Source organism: Taudactylus pleione, unplaced genomic scaffold, assembly GCF_031769625.1.
Source record: "Taudactylus pleione unplaced genomic scaffold, aTauple2 ptg000864l, whole genome shotgun sequence".
In the NCBI taxonomy this organism is placed as follows: domain Eukaryota; kingdom Metazoa; phylum Chordata; class Amphibia; order Anura; family Myobatrachidae; genus Taudactylus; species Taudactylus pleione.
The window spans coordinates 75,825-89,755 of record NW_028285266.1 but is presented as its reverse complement, the minus strand read 5'-3'; positions in this window follow the sequence as shown (position 1 = coordinate 89,755).

Sequence of the window (13,931 nt, the reverse complement as noted above, 5' to 3'; positions counted from 1 at the left end):
AATCACATATGTATATCCGGGAGGCAATCGGGAAGCCGACCGCCAAAATACCGGCAGCCGGCTTCCCGACTGTCATTTCCCGGCAAGGGTGAAATGCCGGGCGTCTAGATGTAGACGCCCGCATTTCCCCGATGCCGGGAGACCGGCGCCCGGCATCCCGATCGTAGGGATGCCGGGCGCCGCGAGCGGACAGCCGCGGGGGGGTGGGTTAGGTTTAGGGCTCCCGGGGGGGATTTAGGGTTAGGCACCGGGAGGGTTAGGATTAGGCTAGGGGGAGGGAGGGTTAGGGTTAGGCACCCCCGGGGGGGACTTAGGGTTAGGCACCCCCCCGGGGGAGGTTTAGGCAGCGGGGAAGGGGGTGGTTAGGGTTAGGTACTTAGAGGGGGGATTAGGGTTAAGCACTTGGGGGGGAAGTTAGGGTTAGGCACCCCTAAGGAGGGTTAGGGGGGTTAGGTTAGTAAATACTTACCTATCCACGATCGGGATTTCCAGCGCTGTCGGGCTTCCGCTGCTTCGAACTCTGCTCCTGTCGGGCTGCCGCTGACGGGAATCGAACCATGCTGCCGGCGGTATTTCATACCAATTCCGTATATCCTAAGTAGAGGGAGTATAATCTTTATGGGCCATGGAGCTAATGCAAAGTTGAATGTACACCTATTTGTAGAATGCATAGTGTGTGGTTTTGTACTGCACATGCTCCAGAACTGAGTGTACCCAAGTTCAGGAGATGCAGCGTTGTACACATTTCATCTACATCTACATATGCAACAGATGAGGCTTATCTGGATTACAATGGCTTGTTCTTACATAGGCCACTGAAGACATGTCTAAGTAATTGTGGGCTATGCAGATCCTGCTTTGGGGAGATGTGTGAAACCTTCTGAAGGATAGTTGGAGATATTGCCCTTAGCAACCATTCAGCATCTACCAATCATTTGTTTTAGAATACAATTAAATGATAGCTTGAACCTAATTAGTTGCTACGGTCAACTTCTCCTATTTAGATGGTTTGGTACATGTCCCCCTCTGTGGGAACTAAGGCTACTTGAATGGCGTGTCATGCATGATTCGTCTTCTGATCGCAACAATACTCTGCACCTTATCCCGCCCGGAAGACGAATCAGTTCTCTGGAGTGGATCACTAGATTGGAGGATTTAAAGGTGACAGAAAGATTTACCAGGTGTCCATACACTGCACCCCCATGAGAGGTTGTGAAAGGCTTGATTAATCTGCCAAAGTGTGAGTGACCCATTTCATCAAATTGTATTCATAAATCACCACAGTATTACACTATTCCCCTCTTTTTTTCTTTTGGGAGGTACAAAAGAATTGTGGTGGAGAGAGTGGTGACCCCAATGTGGGAGAAGAACCCATTGTATATATTGCGAAATAACAGAACTTTTCCTGAATCAATCCTTTTGTGGACAGCGCCGTAGTGAGACTTTATATCTTTTTTTAGTATCGCTGAAGTGCAACCCAGAGCGTCCTTTGGGTACTCCAGACAGGCACCGTGCAGCATGTACAGCCGCTCAGAGCATCCTCTCTGTGCGACGTCATGTGCTCAGGGGGCGGGTCCGGCACAGGGCATACCACAGCCCTGTTACACCGCTGGTTTTTGGTCTAACATAATCCAATGGGGAGTAGGCAATTAGTGTGGCAAAGTAACAAAAACTCCCATGTAGTAAGTAGAGTAACTTTTGATCTCTTTTCACATTCTTCATCATAACCCTTATTAATGACTGGGTCGGTCAGAACATGATTGCAGAACACTATACATCACTGTTGATAACTCGACAATCAACCCCACCCCACAAGCTCGCTGCCTAGGTGTCATCCTTGACTCTGAACTCTCCTTTGTTCCCAACAGTCAGTCTGTCTTAAAATCCTGTTACATACATAAAAAAAAACATAGCCAAAATTCGACCATATCTTACACTGCAAAACCTCTAATCCATGCACTCATTATTTCCCACATAGACTATTGCAATAGTCTCTTTACTGGTCTAAGCTTTCTGACCAAACGTTCATTGTTTGCTGGTCCACTCCGTCAGTCCCTCCATTGGTTACCGGTCTTCTACCATATTCAATATAAAATACTTACACTCGCACTTAAAGCTATTAACCAAACCACACCAACATACATCTCTTCACTTATCTCAAAATAGCTTTCAACCCGGCATCTCCGCTCTGCACAAGATCAGCGTCTCTCATCCTTACGCATTACTTGCTCCCATTCACGGTTACACCCTGTGGATGCCCTCCCACGCACAATAAGACTTTCCACTAGTCTCCAAACATTCAAGCGTTCTCTGAAAACTCACCTCTTCAGACAAGCTTATCAGATTCCAGAACCGCCCACATAAACTTTATAGCTTCCCTATGTCACGGCCAGGGTATTTCAGCATGGCGCTAGGTGGGTGTTACCTGTGAGGTCGTTGTGGCGTGGGCTGTCTGGTGGCGGAGCTGGTGTCTGGCGGGGGGCATTGGCTGCGCGCGTTGTTGTGCGGCCCTGTTGTCACTCTGCGCTGGTGAGGCCTGGCGGCGTCTCCGTTCCGTTTGGCATGGGCGCCGCCATCTTGCCTTCTGGCCATGTGATGCGGCTGGCCAATCCTGGTGAGTCACATGTTCCCTCCGGCCAGTAACAGCACGGCATGGGGTATTTAGAAAGGGTTAGTGCCTTCCTTCTTTTCCAGTGCAACGTGTATCTCAGCCTAGCTGAGAGGGAGTTCTCTGTGCTTTCCTGTTCCTGTGAATTCGCTGTCTGCCAGTCTGCCTGTCAGCTCCTAGTTCCCACTGGACTACCCCGCTTCCTCCATCACCCTTGCCCATACCTGAGTGCCTGAGCCTGCTGACATCCTGCGCTTCAGTTCACTACCTGCAAACATGACTTGATTATTTTCAGTTCACTACCTGCAAACCTGGCTTGACTATTTTCAGTTTCACTACCTGCACACCTGGACAGCTCTAATTGTTTCTACCTGGACACTAACCCTTTTGCTCCCACCACAGAACTCTTGTGCACATTTATATATTCCTGGACTTTTATTTACTGCCACATTATATGTCTACTCAAGCACTTATTAAAAATCCTAGTTTTATTTTCAAATCTGCTTCTGTGATCGCTCCTGCTACCACCCCGGGTCCACAAGCAACCCAGAACATAACAGTTTGCACTGGCCCCATGGAGCCGGCCATGGATCAGGAGTCAGGAGTGGATTTGTTTCGGTGCATTTCTGGTCGTTTAGAAAATCTGGAAAACATGCAGCATCAGATGGCTCAATTTCTGCAAGAGATGTCCAAGCGACAGGATAGTTTGCAAACTTCCTTTTCTACCCCTGAAGTACCAGCATCTACATCCGCATCAGCGTCTGGGAATACAGGAGGCAGATCATCTCCCCGCTTACGTCTTCCTTTACCAAATAAATTTGATGGCAATCCTAAACTCTACTGAGGATTCCTAAATCAGTGTGACATACATTTTACCCTGCAGCCTGACAACTTTCTAACTGCAAGAACTAAAGTGGCTTATATAGTCTCTCTGTTATCCGGCCAGGCCTTGGAATGGGCTTCCCCACTCTGGAAGTGCTCAGATCCGCTGCTGGATAATTACGCAGGCTTTGTGTCATCCTTCAGAAGGATTTTCGATGAACCTGGGCGTACTGTATCAGCATCATCAAACATCATGACACTGAGACAAGGGGTCCGTCCTGTCAGTCAATATGCCGTGCAATTTCAAATTTTAGCATCAGAGCTCAAATGGAATGAGGAAGCCCTCACCTAGACCTTCTGGCATGGGTTGTCAGACCGACTAAAGGATGATCTAGTCACTCGAGAGCTTCCTACTAATCTGAACGACATGATTTCATTGTGTATCAAAGTTGACCTACGCTTCAGGGAACGTCAGGCTGAAAAAAACAGAACTGACCGGCAAAGGTCATTTACCCCCTCCATTTCTACCCGTCCCATTCCTTCCCCTACTGAAGAGGAGCCTATGCAGGTGAATCATACACACCTCTCTAAAGAAGAATGTCAGAGAAGAATGCAAAAGAACCTCTGTCTGTACTGTGGAGAGTCCGGTCACCTGCTGATCTCCTGCCCCCGTAAACTGGGAAATGCCAAATCCTAACTGACCCTGGAGACATCAAGTTAGGAGTTATGAACCCATCTCCAAAAATTAAAGATTTCACGATTACCCTAGATTTGGATCTTAAACCCAAACCTGTCTTTGCTACTGCTCTACTCAACTCAGGAGCAGTCGGAAATTTCATAACGTCTAGTTTCATAGATAAATTTCAGATTCCTTGTTTGTCTCTCAACCATGCCATCTCTCTGACCTCTATAGACGGACGCCCTCTAACTAACGGGGTAGTCACCAAAGAGACTCAACCAGTATTGGCCCGAATTGGGGCACTTCATTCTGAGTCCTTAAAATTCCTGGTGATATCAGAGGCCTCTCAAGAAATTGTTCTTGGTCTACCCTGGTTACGTCAACATAATCCCAGGATTGATTGGAGTTCTATGCAGATTCTGTCATGGGGTATGGACTGTCAGAAATCCTGTCTTCCAAAAATTCGACCTGTGAGAAAGACATTAGTTTCTTCTGCCATTCCCAAGGAATATCAGATGTTCGCTGACGTTTTCTCTGAACAACAAGCAAATATCTTACCCCCTCATAGGGAATGGGACTGTCCAATTGAATTGATACCTGATAAGATACCACCTCGTGGTCGTACCTATCCGCTGTCCTTGCCTGAGACTCAAGCCATGACCGAGTACATCCGGGACAACCTGGCAAAGGGGTTCATTCGCCCCTCTACTTCACCTGCCGGAGCTGGGTTTTTCTTCGTTGGTAAGAAGGACGGTGGTCTAAGACCATGTATCAATTATCAAGGCCTTAATGACATTACTGTAAAGAATCGATACCCTCTTCCCCTGATTAATGAGTTGTTTGATAGGGTCAAGGGCTCTGTCATTTTTTCGAAATTAGATCTAAGAGGGGCTTACAACCTCATTTGTATCCGAGCTGGCGATGAATGGAAGACCGCTTTTAATACCAGAGATGGACATTTTGAGTATTTAGTAATGCCTTTTGGATTGTGTAACGCCCCTGCTGTCTTTCAAAGTTTCGTTAATGAGATTTTCCGGGATCTGTTATATGTTTCGGTTGTTGTCTATCTGGATGACATACTGATTTTTTCACCCTCTGTGGCTAAACATCAAGAACAAAGAAGTTCTGACCCGTTTGAGAGAAAACCACCTTTACTGCAAACTGGAGAAGTGCGTCTTTGGAGTGCCCAGTGTACCTTTTCTCGGCTATGTAATATCTGGCTCCAGTTTAGAAATGGACCCCAAGAAGGTACAGGCAATTCTGGATTGGACCCGACCTCAGACACTGAAGGCCATCCAGAGATTGTTGGCCTTCGCAAATTATTATAGATGCTTCATTAAGGGATTTTCTACACTGCTGGCTCCCATTACAGCCTTGACCCGCAAAGGTGCTAATCCTGCCCAATGGTCACCTGAGGCAGAGTCTGCCTTTCATCTTCTAAAACAGGCCTTTATCTCAGCACCAGTTCTTCGACAACCAGATCTGAACAGGCCTTTTTTGTTGGAAGTAGACGCATCATCTGAAGCTGTGGGAGCAGTCTTGTCTCAACGTTATGAGGACAACCGAGTCCATCCGTGCGGGTTCTTTTCTAAAAAATTATCTCCTGCCGAAAGGAACTACGCCATAGGTGAGCAAGAACTACTAGCTGTAAAGTTGGCGTTGAAGGAATGGAGATATTTGCTAGAAGGCGCCAAGTTTCCATTTACTGTATTTACGGACCATAGAAATCTCCTATTTCTCAAAAACCTCCAATGTGTGAGTCCTCGTTTGGCCCGCTGGGCAATATTCTTTGCCAGGTTTCAGTTCACCCTGACCTTCCGGTCTGGAGCACTTAATCAGAAGGCTGATGCCCTATCGAGATCTCTCCTCTGTGATGATCAATCTGAAAATCAAAGCAATACCCGTGTCTTGGAATCAAGAGTTTTTGCTGCATTACAACTTCAGCCTCCTACGGAAAAATCATTTGTGGCCCCGGAATTAAGGAAGCAGCTTCTCACTTGGGCACATTCCTCTCGCTTCGCAGGGCACTCAGGCACTCGGAAGACCTTGGAGATCCTGAAAAGACACTATTGGTGGCCTTCTATGAAGGCAGATATAATGGAGTTTATCTCTTCCTGCTCCTCCTGTGCCCAGCATAAATCATCACGACAAGCTCCAGCTGGGGAATTGCTTCCATTACCTACTCCATCACGTCCATGGACGCATCTCTCCATGGATTTCGTCACAGACCTGCCAGTCTCTCAAGGTTTCAACACTATCTGGGTTGTAATAGACCGATTTTCTAAGATGGTCCACTATATACCGTTGAAGAAGTTACCTTCTGCCCCTGACCTGGCACAGTTGTTTGTCCAACACATATTTCGTCTACATGGCCTTCATGCTGAAATTGTCTCTGACCGTGGTGTGCAGTTTACTGCAAAATTCTGGAGGGCTTTGTGTTCTGTTCTTCAAGTGAAATTAAACTTTTCCACGGCCTACCATCCACAAAGCAACAGCTCCACCGAGAGAGTTAATCAAGATCTAGAGACCTTCTTAAGAATTTTTATGTCATCTTCCCAGGACAATTGGGCTGCCTTGCTGCCGTGGGCTGAGTTTGCACATAATGCTTCCTACCACTCGTCAACTAACCAAACGCCATTTCAGGTTGTATATGGCCTTCATCCTCGTGTTCCCGAATTCCGAAGTCTGCCTGTTTTCGATGTTCCGGCCGTGGAGGACACGGTGCAGAATTTTGCTGCCATCTGGACTCAAGTACGGTCTGATTTGTTGAAGGCATCCTCTCGCTATAAGACCCAGGCCGATAAGAAGCGTAGAATAGTTCCACGCATGCAAGTAGGAAACCAGGTCTGGTTGTCTACTCGGAACCTTCGTCTAAGAGTTCCGTCTATGAAATTCGCACTCCGCTTCATCGGTCCCTTCACCATAACAGAAGTCATTAATCCAGTGGCCTACCGTTTACAGTTACCCCCATACCTAAAAATTCCCAATTCCTTCCATGTTTCCTTATTAAAGCCCCTAGTCCTGAATAAGTTCCATAATGCTCTACCTGCTTCTCCTCGAGTCCAGACGGAGAGAGGAGTTGAGTTTGAAGTCGCCCAGATCTTGGACTCTCGTCTGCGCACAGGTCATCTTCAGTATTTGTTGGACTGGAAAGGTTACGGTCCAGAGGAACGTTGCTGGACCGATGCTTGTGATGTCCACGCTCCCACGCTCATCAGGAGATTCCATTCTGCCCATCCGGAGAAGCCTGGTGAGAGTCCTGAGGCCACCCCAAGAGGGGGGGGGGTACTGTCACGGCCAGGGTATTTCAGCATGGCGCTAGGCGGGTGTTACCTGTGAGGTCGTTGTGGCACGGGCTGTCTGGTGGTGGAGCTGGTGTCTGGCGGGGGGCTTTGGCTGCGCGCGTTGTTGTGCGGCCCTGTTGTCACTCTGCGCTGGTGAGGCCTGGCGGCGTCTCCGTTCCGTTTGGCATGGGCGTCGCCATCTTGCCTTCTGGCCATGTGATGCGGTTGGCCAATCCTGGCGAGTCACATGTTCCCTCCGGCCAGTAACAGCACGGCATGGGGTATTTAGGAAGGGTCAGTGCCTTCCTTCTTTGCCAGTGCAACGTGTATCTCAGCCTAGCTCAGAGGGAGTTCTCTGTGCTTTCCTGTTCCTGTGAATTCGCTGTCTGCCAGTCTGCCTGTCAGCTCCTAGTTCCCACTGGACTGCCCCGCATACTCCATCACCCTTGCCCATACCTGAGTGCCTGAGCCTGCTGACATCCTGCGTTTCAGTTCACTACCTGCAAACCTGGCTTGATTATTTTCAGTTCACTACCTGCAAACCTGGCTTGCCTATTTTCAGTTTCACTACCTGCACACCTGGACAGCTCTAATTGTTTCTACCTGGACATTAACCCTTTTGCTCCCACCACAGAACTCTTGTGCACATTTATATATTCCTGGACTTTTATTTACTGCCACATTATATGTCTACTCAAGCACTTATTAAAAATCCTAGTTTTATTTTCAAATCTGCTTCTGTGATCGCTCCTGCTACCTCCCCGGGTCCACAAGCAACCCAGAACATAACACCCTATCTAACTCCCTTCTTATAGTATACACATCACATTTTCTCTCTCTTCAATTTCACATCCTCCGAACCCTAGGCCAACTTTCCAGTGTGACTGGATCATACAGCTCACCAAGAACATCTGCAATCAGGCTTGACCAATTTGCAATATGTAGCACCTATCCTTATGTATCAACACCTATTTACCTATAAATTGTACAGTAAGCTTGCGAGCAGGGCCCTCTTACCTTTTATGTTTGTCGCTTACAACCCAGTTTTGTTCTATTAATGTTGTATCAAATTGTAAAGCACAACGGAATATGCTGCGCTATATAAGAAACTTAATAAATAAATAATAAATAAAATAAATTACTTCTAGCTAAGGCCTTAATTTTCACTTTACTAAGGCGGCCTTCATGCAATTGATCTAATATTCTTGTTTGTACGGTAGGCTGTTTTACTTTGGAACAAAAGATTAACGTTCCTTGACATGCAAACAGTTGCTCTAAGTTGCTCTATCCTTTCAGATAAACCGGGATACAATAAGTCATGAACTTTAAAGTGCAGAGTGATAACCGACCAACCAATCAGCTCCAAACACAGCCTGTAACATGACAGTTGGGAGCTGAGTGGCTGGTCGTTTATCACTCTGCACTTTATCACTTTTCAAAGCTTCATACATCTGCCCCCTTGTTTCCAATTGACTGTAGCATTAGTTGTTAGATGCTATTCTACCAATATTGAGCAATATAAATCATCTTGAACGGTGTGTAGAGACCCATGAAATTGTTATTGGGTCTGATTGAGTAGTGAACGCAAGTTCACTGCTGATCGCAGATTCCCGATTATCGCTGCCTGCGTGCAGCTTTGCAACTGGGATTCTTGCTGAATAAGGCCCATAGAGGGCTGCCTAACCCTAAGAGCCCTCTCCCCGTAGCTCAACCCTAACAGTCCCGGGTGGGTGCCTAGCCCTAAGTCTCCCTGGGGGTGGCTAAACCTAACCCCCCTTTCCCCCACGGCTAACACTACCCATTCCCCACTTACCTTCGTTCAGGATGCCGGCTGTCGGGATTTCGGTGTGGGGTAATGTCACATCATCCCTGTAGAGCACCTTTTCTAGCTGCAGTTGCTGCCAACAGCCACCAGGGGGGAGCATATGAAAGAGGTTTCTGGAATTCTAGAGCTTCGGCAACATGGCTGCCACCCTTCTGCAGTGAGGACAGTAATTACCCTCTCCTCTAGTTATCCCTGCTCTCTGCTGCTCAACACAGGGCTATGACAGATAGGTTAGGTCTAGACTATACAGGGCTGATGGCCCTGTGACATCACACCCACGTGACTCGGCCTGAAAGGGGGAGGGGCGGGGATGCTAACGGGGGACCAAAAGTGTCCCCTCGCGGGCTCGCTACGCTCGCCACGCTTCGGGCACGGTGGCTCGCTGCGCTCGCCATAAATATTTATTCCCCCTCTATGCCCTAGTGGATGGTAACGCAGGAGCGGTCCAGCCTCCTGCAGTGGTCACGTGGTGTCTACGTCACAGACGTCCTTTCTCCAACTTGGAAATAGCAGCAACCAAGACAGATACTGTGTGGCTGTGCTACAGGTATAGAATAGTATTACTGTACTGTTATATGTGTGTGTCTGGCACTATGGGTGGGGAGTGCATGGTGGTAGTGTATTGGTATGGGGGCTGTATATTGGGCACTATGAGTTTGTGAGTATAGGGGGTGTATGTTTATCACTGTATGGATATGGGGGGGGTGTATGCTGGGCACTGTGTCAGAGTGTGGGTATGGGCTGTGCATGTTGGGCATTGTATGAGTAAGGGTTGTGCATGCTGGGCACTGTATGGTATATGTGGGGGTTTATACTGGGCACAGTGTTGGTATGGGGTGTGTGTATGCGGAGCACTGTATGAGTGTTTGGGTATGGAGTGGGTGTATGCTGGGCACTGTGTTGGTATGGGAGGGTGCATGGTAATTACTGTATGGGTATGGGGGTTGTGCATCTTCTGGGCACTGTGTGGTTATGGGGATGTATGCTGAGAAGTGCATGGGTATGTGGGTTGTGCATCTTCTGGGTACTGTCTGGGTATATGGGTGTGTGCTGAGCACTGCATGGGTATGGGCATTGTGCATCTTCTGGGCACTGTGTGGGTATGAGGGGGTGTATGTTAGACACTGTGTGGGTAAGGGGCATACTTGCCTATCCTCCCGCAGAGAGGCAATAGATACGCCCACAGGTGAAGTTGGACACACCTGAGTAGCAATAGGTACACCCACAGGTGGAGTTAGACACGCCACCTTTGAGCAGAGCATGACGCATCCCGCTAACAGCGCTCCGCATTCTACTACCAACTATAATCTCCCTGAAACTAGTTTTTAAAAGTAGGCAAGTATGGGTTAAATGGGGCAAGCATTGGGTTACTAGAAAGAAAAGGGGGAGAAGAACTTTCACTCTGTGTAACATAAAGATGCCAGGAATCCCATTTCATAATGGGCGATGAAGCCTATGTGGAATATAGAACTCAAAGGGTGTCCATGTCAAAATTAAATTGAGTCTTAGGGCTGTATGTATGAAGCACACCAGGCTTTACACTGACTGCGGGTGCTGTTTTAAATTTTCATCTGCAACCGCCGGGAAGCAGCAGCTTACAAAAGCCGCTGCTTCATGAATAAAGCCCTTAGAAATAAGCTTGCTTATCAGCAGGGGCATTTCAAGAGAGGACGGGGCCCTTGTGCAGTCTACCTAACCCTCCTCACTCTTCAGCGGCCGCAGTGGTATACTCTGGGCACTAGTCTGTGCCCAGAGTCTACAGTGCATGTGCAGGTCACCAGGAAAATGGCGCAGTAGACATTTTTCTGGTGTTTTCTATACTGCGCATGCGCAAAACACCGGGAAAATGGGCGCGGTGGACATTTTCCAGGCGTTTTTTACAGCGCTGACACCGGCGCCGATGTGGGACTCTGGAGTGGTAAGTATAATATGGGTGCAGGGTGTGCACTGTACCCAGGGGCCCGTGTGCACCGCACTCCCTGCACCCATTATAAATACACTTCTGCTTATAAGGGGAGGAGAGGGGGGATTTCCAGTTTTGAGCAAAAGCAGCTCTAGCCCCGTCAATATATGCCCTAGGACATATCGACCAGATTTGGTAACAGCAATAAGGGTAAATTGAAGCAAGGTCTAAAGCTGAGGGCCTAGAGGAAGCAAGAGCTTTAAAACCTAACGCTCAACCCAAACAGGATGTAAAACTGGGCATTCCCAAAATATCTGTATAACGGTGTCCACTTGTCCACATTTCCACCAGCAAAGTTTCAAACAAGACGGCCACATTTGGTGGGTGTTAAATAATGTATTTCTGTGTGGTCAGTACATTGTGACATTTTGTATAGCTGTGTTCTTCTAATATCACTGACTCCTGATACAATCTTGCAATACTAGTCAGACTACAGAATGTTGTACAGCTGCAATTTATCAAGATACACCCCCCTCCACCCCCCTTGTGATGTACAGCAAAATCTGGGTGTCTATGGGAGGTCATGAAATATCCTTCCTTGGTAACATGGAGCTCCGGCAGAAGAGCCATTTACACTAATGCGCATGTGGGCGGCCTGAAAGGCTAAGCAAGTCCTGTGATCAATGTCAATGTAATCAGCACTGTGCATGTGTGAGCTGATAGGGCAGCAAGTGCCCAGTAATTACTTTTCTAGGGGCCTGATCCAGAGATGGAGACAAATGCCGCCATGACGGTGATCCCCTGCGTAGCAGCTGTGCAAACATTATGCAAACGTCGCAGTTGCTTGGGTTTGTATTGAGACTCCTACCGACGGCTTCGCAAATCCGGAGCCATTTTGACTGTGTATAGGATCGCAGTCAGAGACACGCCCAGAAAACGGTTGTGATACGCCTGCATTTGTGTCACCAACTCCCCGTTGCCGCCCACAAGTGATCCCTTCCGGTCAATCACTTTGCAAACAAATCCTCATTGCATGCGACATCGGTAATAAAACGTAACGCATGCGCAGTGTGACTCAGATGGATGCGCAGATCACAGATACTGAGCTGCATAAACATCGGCACTGCATCTATCTGGTAATAAAACCTTATTATTGTACTGCAAGTGCTAGAAAAACAAAGGGATGTCATGATATATCAATGATTCCCTGCGGTGACCCATCTGATAAATGGTAGGAATCAGTGATTACCCCCTTTTCAGTCAGTTCTGTGTAAAAGAGGTTATCACTGCTTGATAAATAGACCCCTATACCATAGAATACATTTGTTTGAGATGAATGTCAACATCGGATGTTATATAATAATGGAAATGACCAGTCTAGGGGAAATATTGTAATCCAATATGTGATTGAGGGGTGTCACAGTGTTGTTTATACTAGATACAGGGGGAGATGTACTAAGCCTTGGAGAGTGATAAGGTGGAGAGTGATAAAGTCAGCTACTAGCTGTTTTTTTTTTTTCAAAAACAGCCTGTAAATGGACAGTTAGGAGCTGATTGGTTGGTACTTTACCACCCTCCACTTTATCACTCTCCAAGGCATATACACGGGACGATCGTCAATGATAATGGTATCATTGTACGATCTCCCGGGTGTGCTGGATGATCTCCCGGGTGTGCTGGATGATCAATACCGAACATCCAGCACACCACAAACCCACCAACGATGGCCAACGACCCGCGATCAACAATCGCGGGTTCCTATAGTAACCTGGTTGATATCGACCAGGTTGGCCTGCATGCACGGGCGATGGTCGATATAGCTATCGTCCATACGTGCCCGCACATCGCAGATCATTGGCCACCGAAAAATGCAAGATATGAACGGTAACAATATGATCGATATCATTATCGTTCTTATAGTCCATTTTAAACGTACCGTGTGTGCGAACCAATAGTACATCTCTCCCACAGTGTAAAGTTATTACTGTAATACAGATTCCATGATTAGCTGAATTATAAGAGCCTGCCAAAAACAAGGATAACAATATTGTATCTATCAGCAGCAATATGAGACTGTATATGTAACTATTGTACAGCAGTGTATCCATCTGTGTATCTGCAGCCTGCAACATAGCAGGCAATCTGGTATTGCAACATTGTCAGAAGTCAGTGATATTAAGATACATCTATAAAGAATGCATTATAGTAAATCAACCAGAGCAACAGTAAAGGCCGTCATACATTGTGCAATTACCAGCCCTATCAGCCAATTATCATCTGATCAGGCCGATAACTGCACACGGGGCTGCCATCAGAAATGGTGGGGCCCAGTACTGACAAATTAGGCAGGGCCCCCTCTCTCTCCGGGCCCGGGACTGGAGTCCCCGCAGTCCCCCCCTGATGGCGGCCCTGACTGCACAGTGTATGGCTGTGACTGAGCAGTAATTATTGGTCTGTCTGGCATGAGAAATCTTTCAGCATGTCCGAAAAATTTGAAGATTGCTGCTCGGATCTGACAGTGGATATACTCACTATCAGACAGATGGACCAGTTATCTGACAGAGTATGGCAATGTCAGATAACACTGCACAACACTAAAAAGGTTTCCAAAGTGATATTAGTCCCTTCTAATTGATTTCAGCATTCAAAGGCCGAATATGATATTAAAAATTCACAGTTTTCTCTCGGTTCTGAGATATATCCCATTTATGATGATGGAATGGTATTTTGTTAAATACTTGGGAATTTTGGCATCTAGAAGAGGGGTTCTCAAACATGGTCCTCAAGGTACCCTAGCAGTCAAGGTTTTA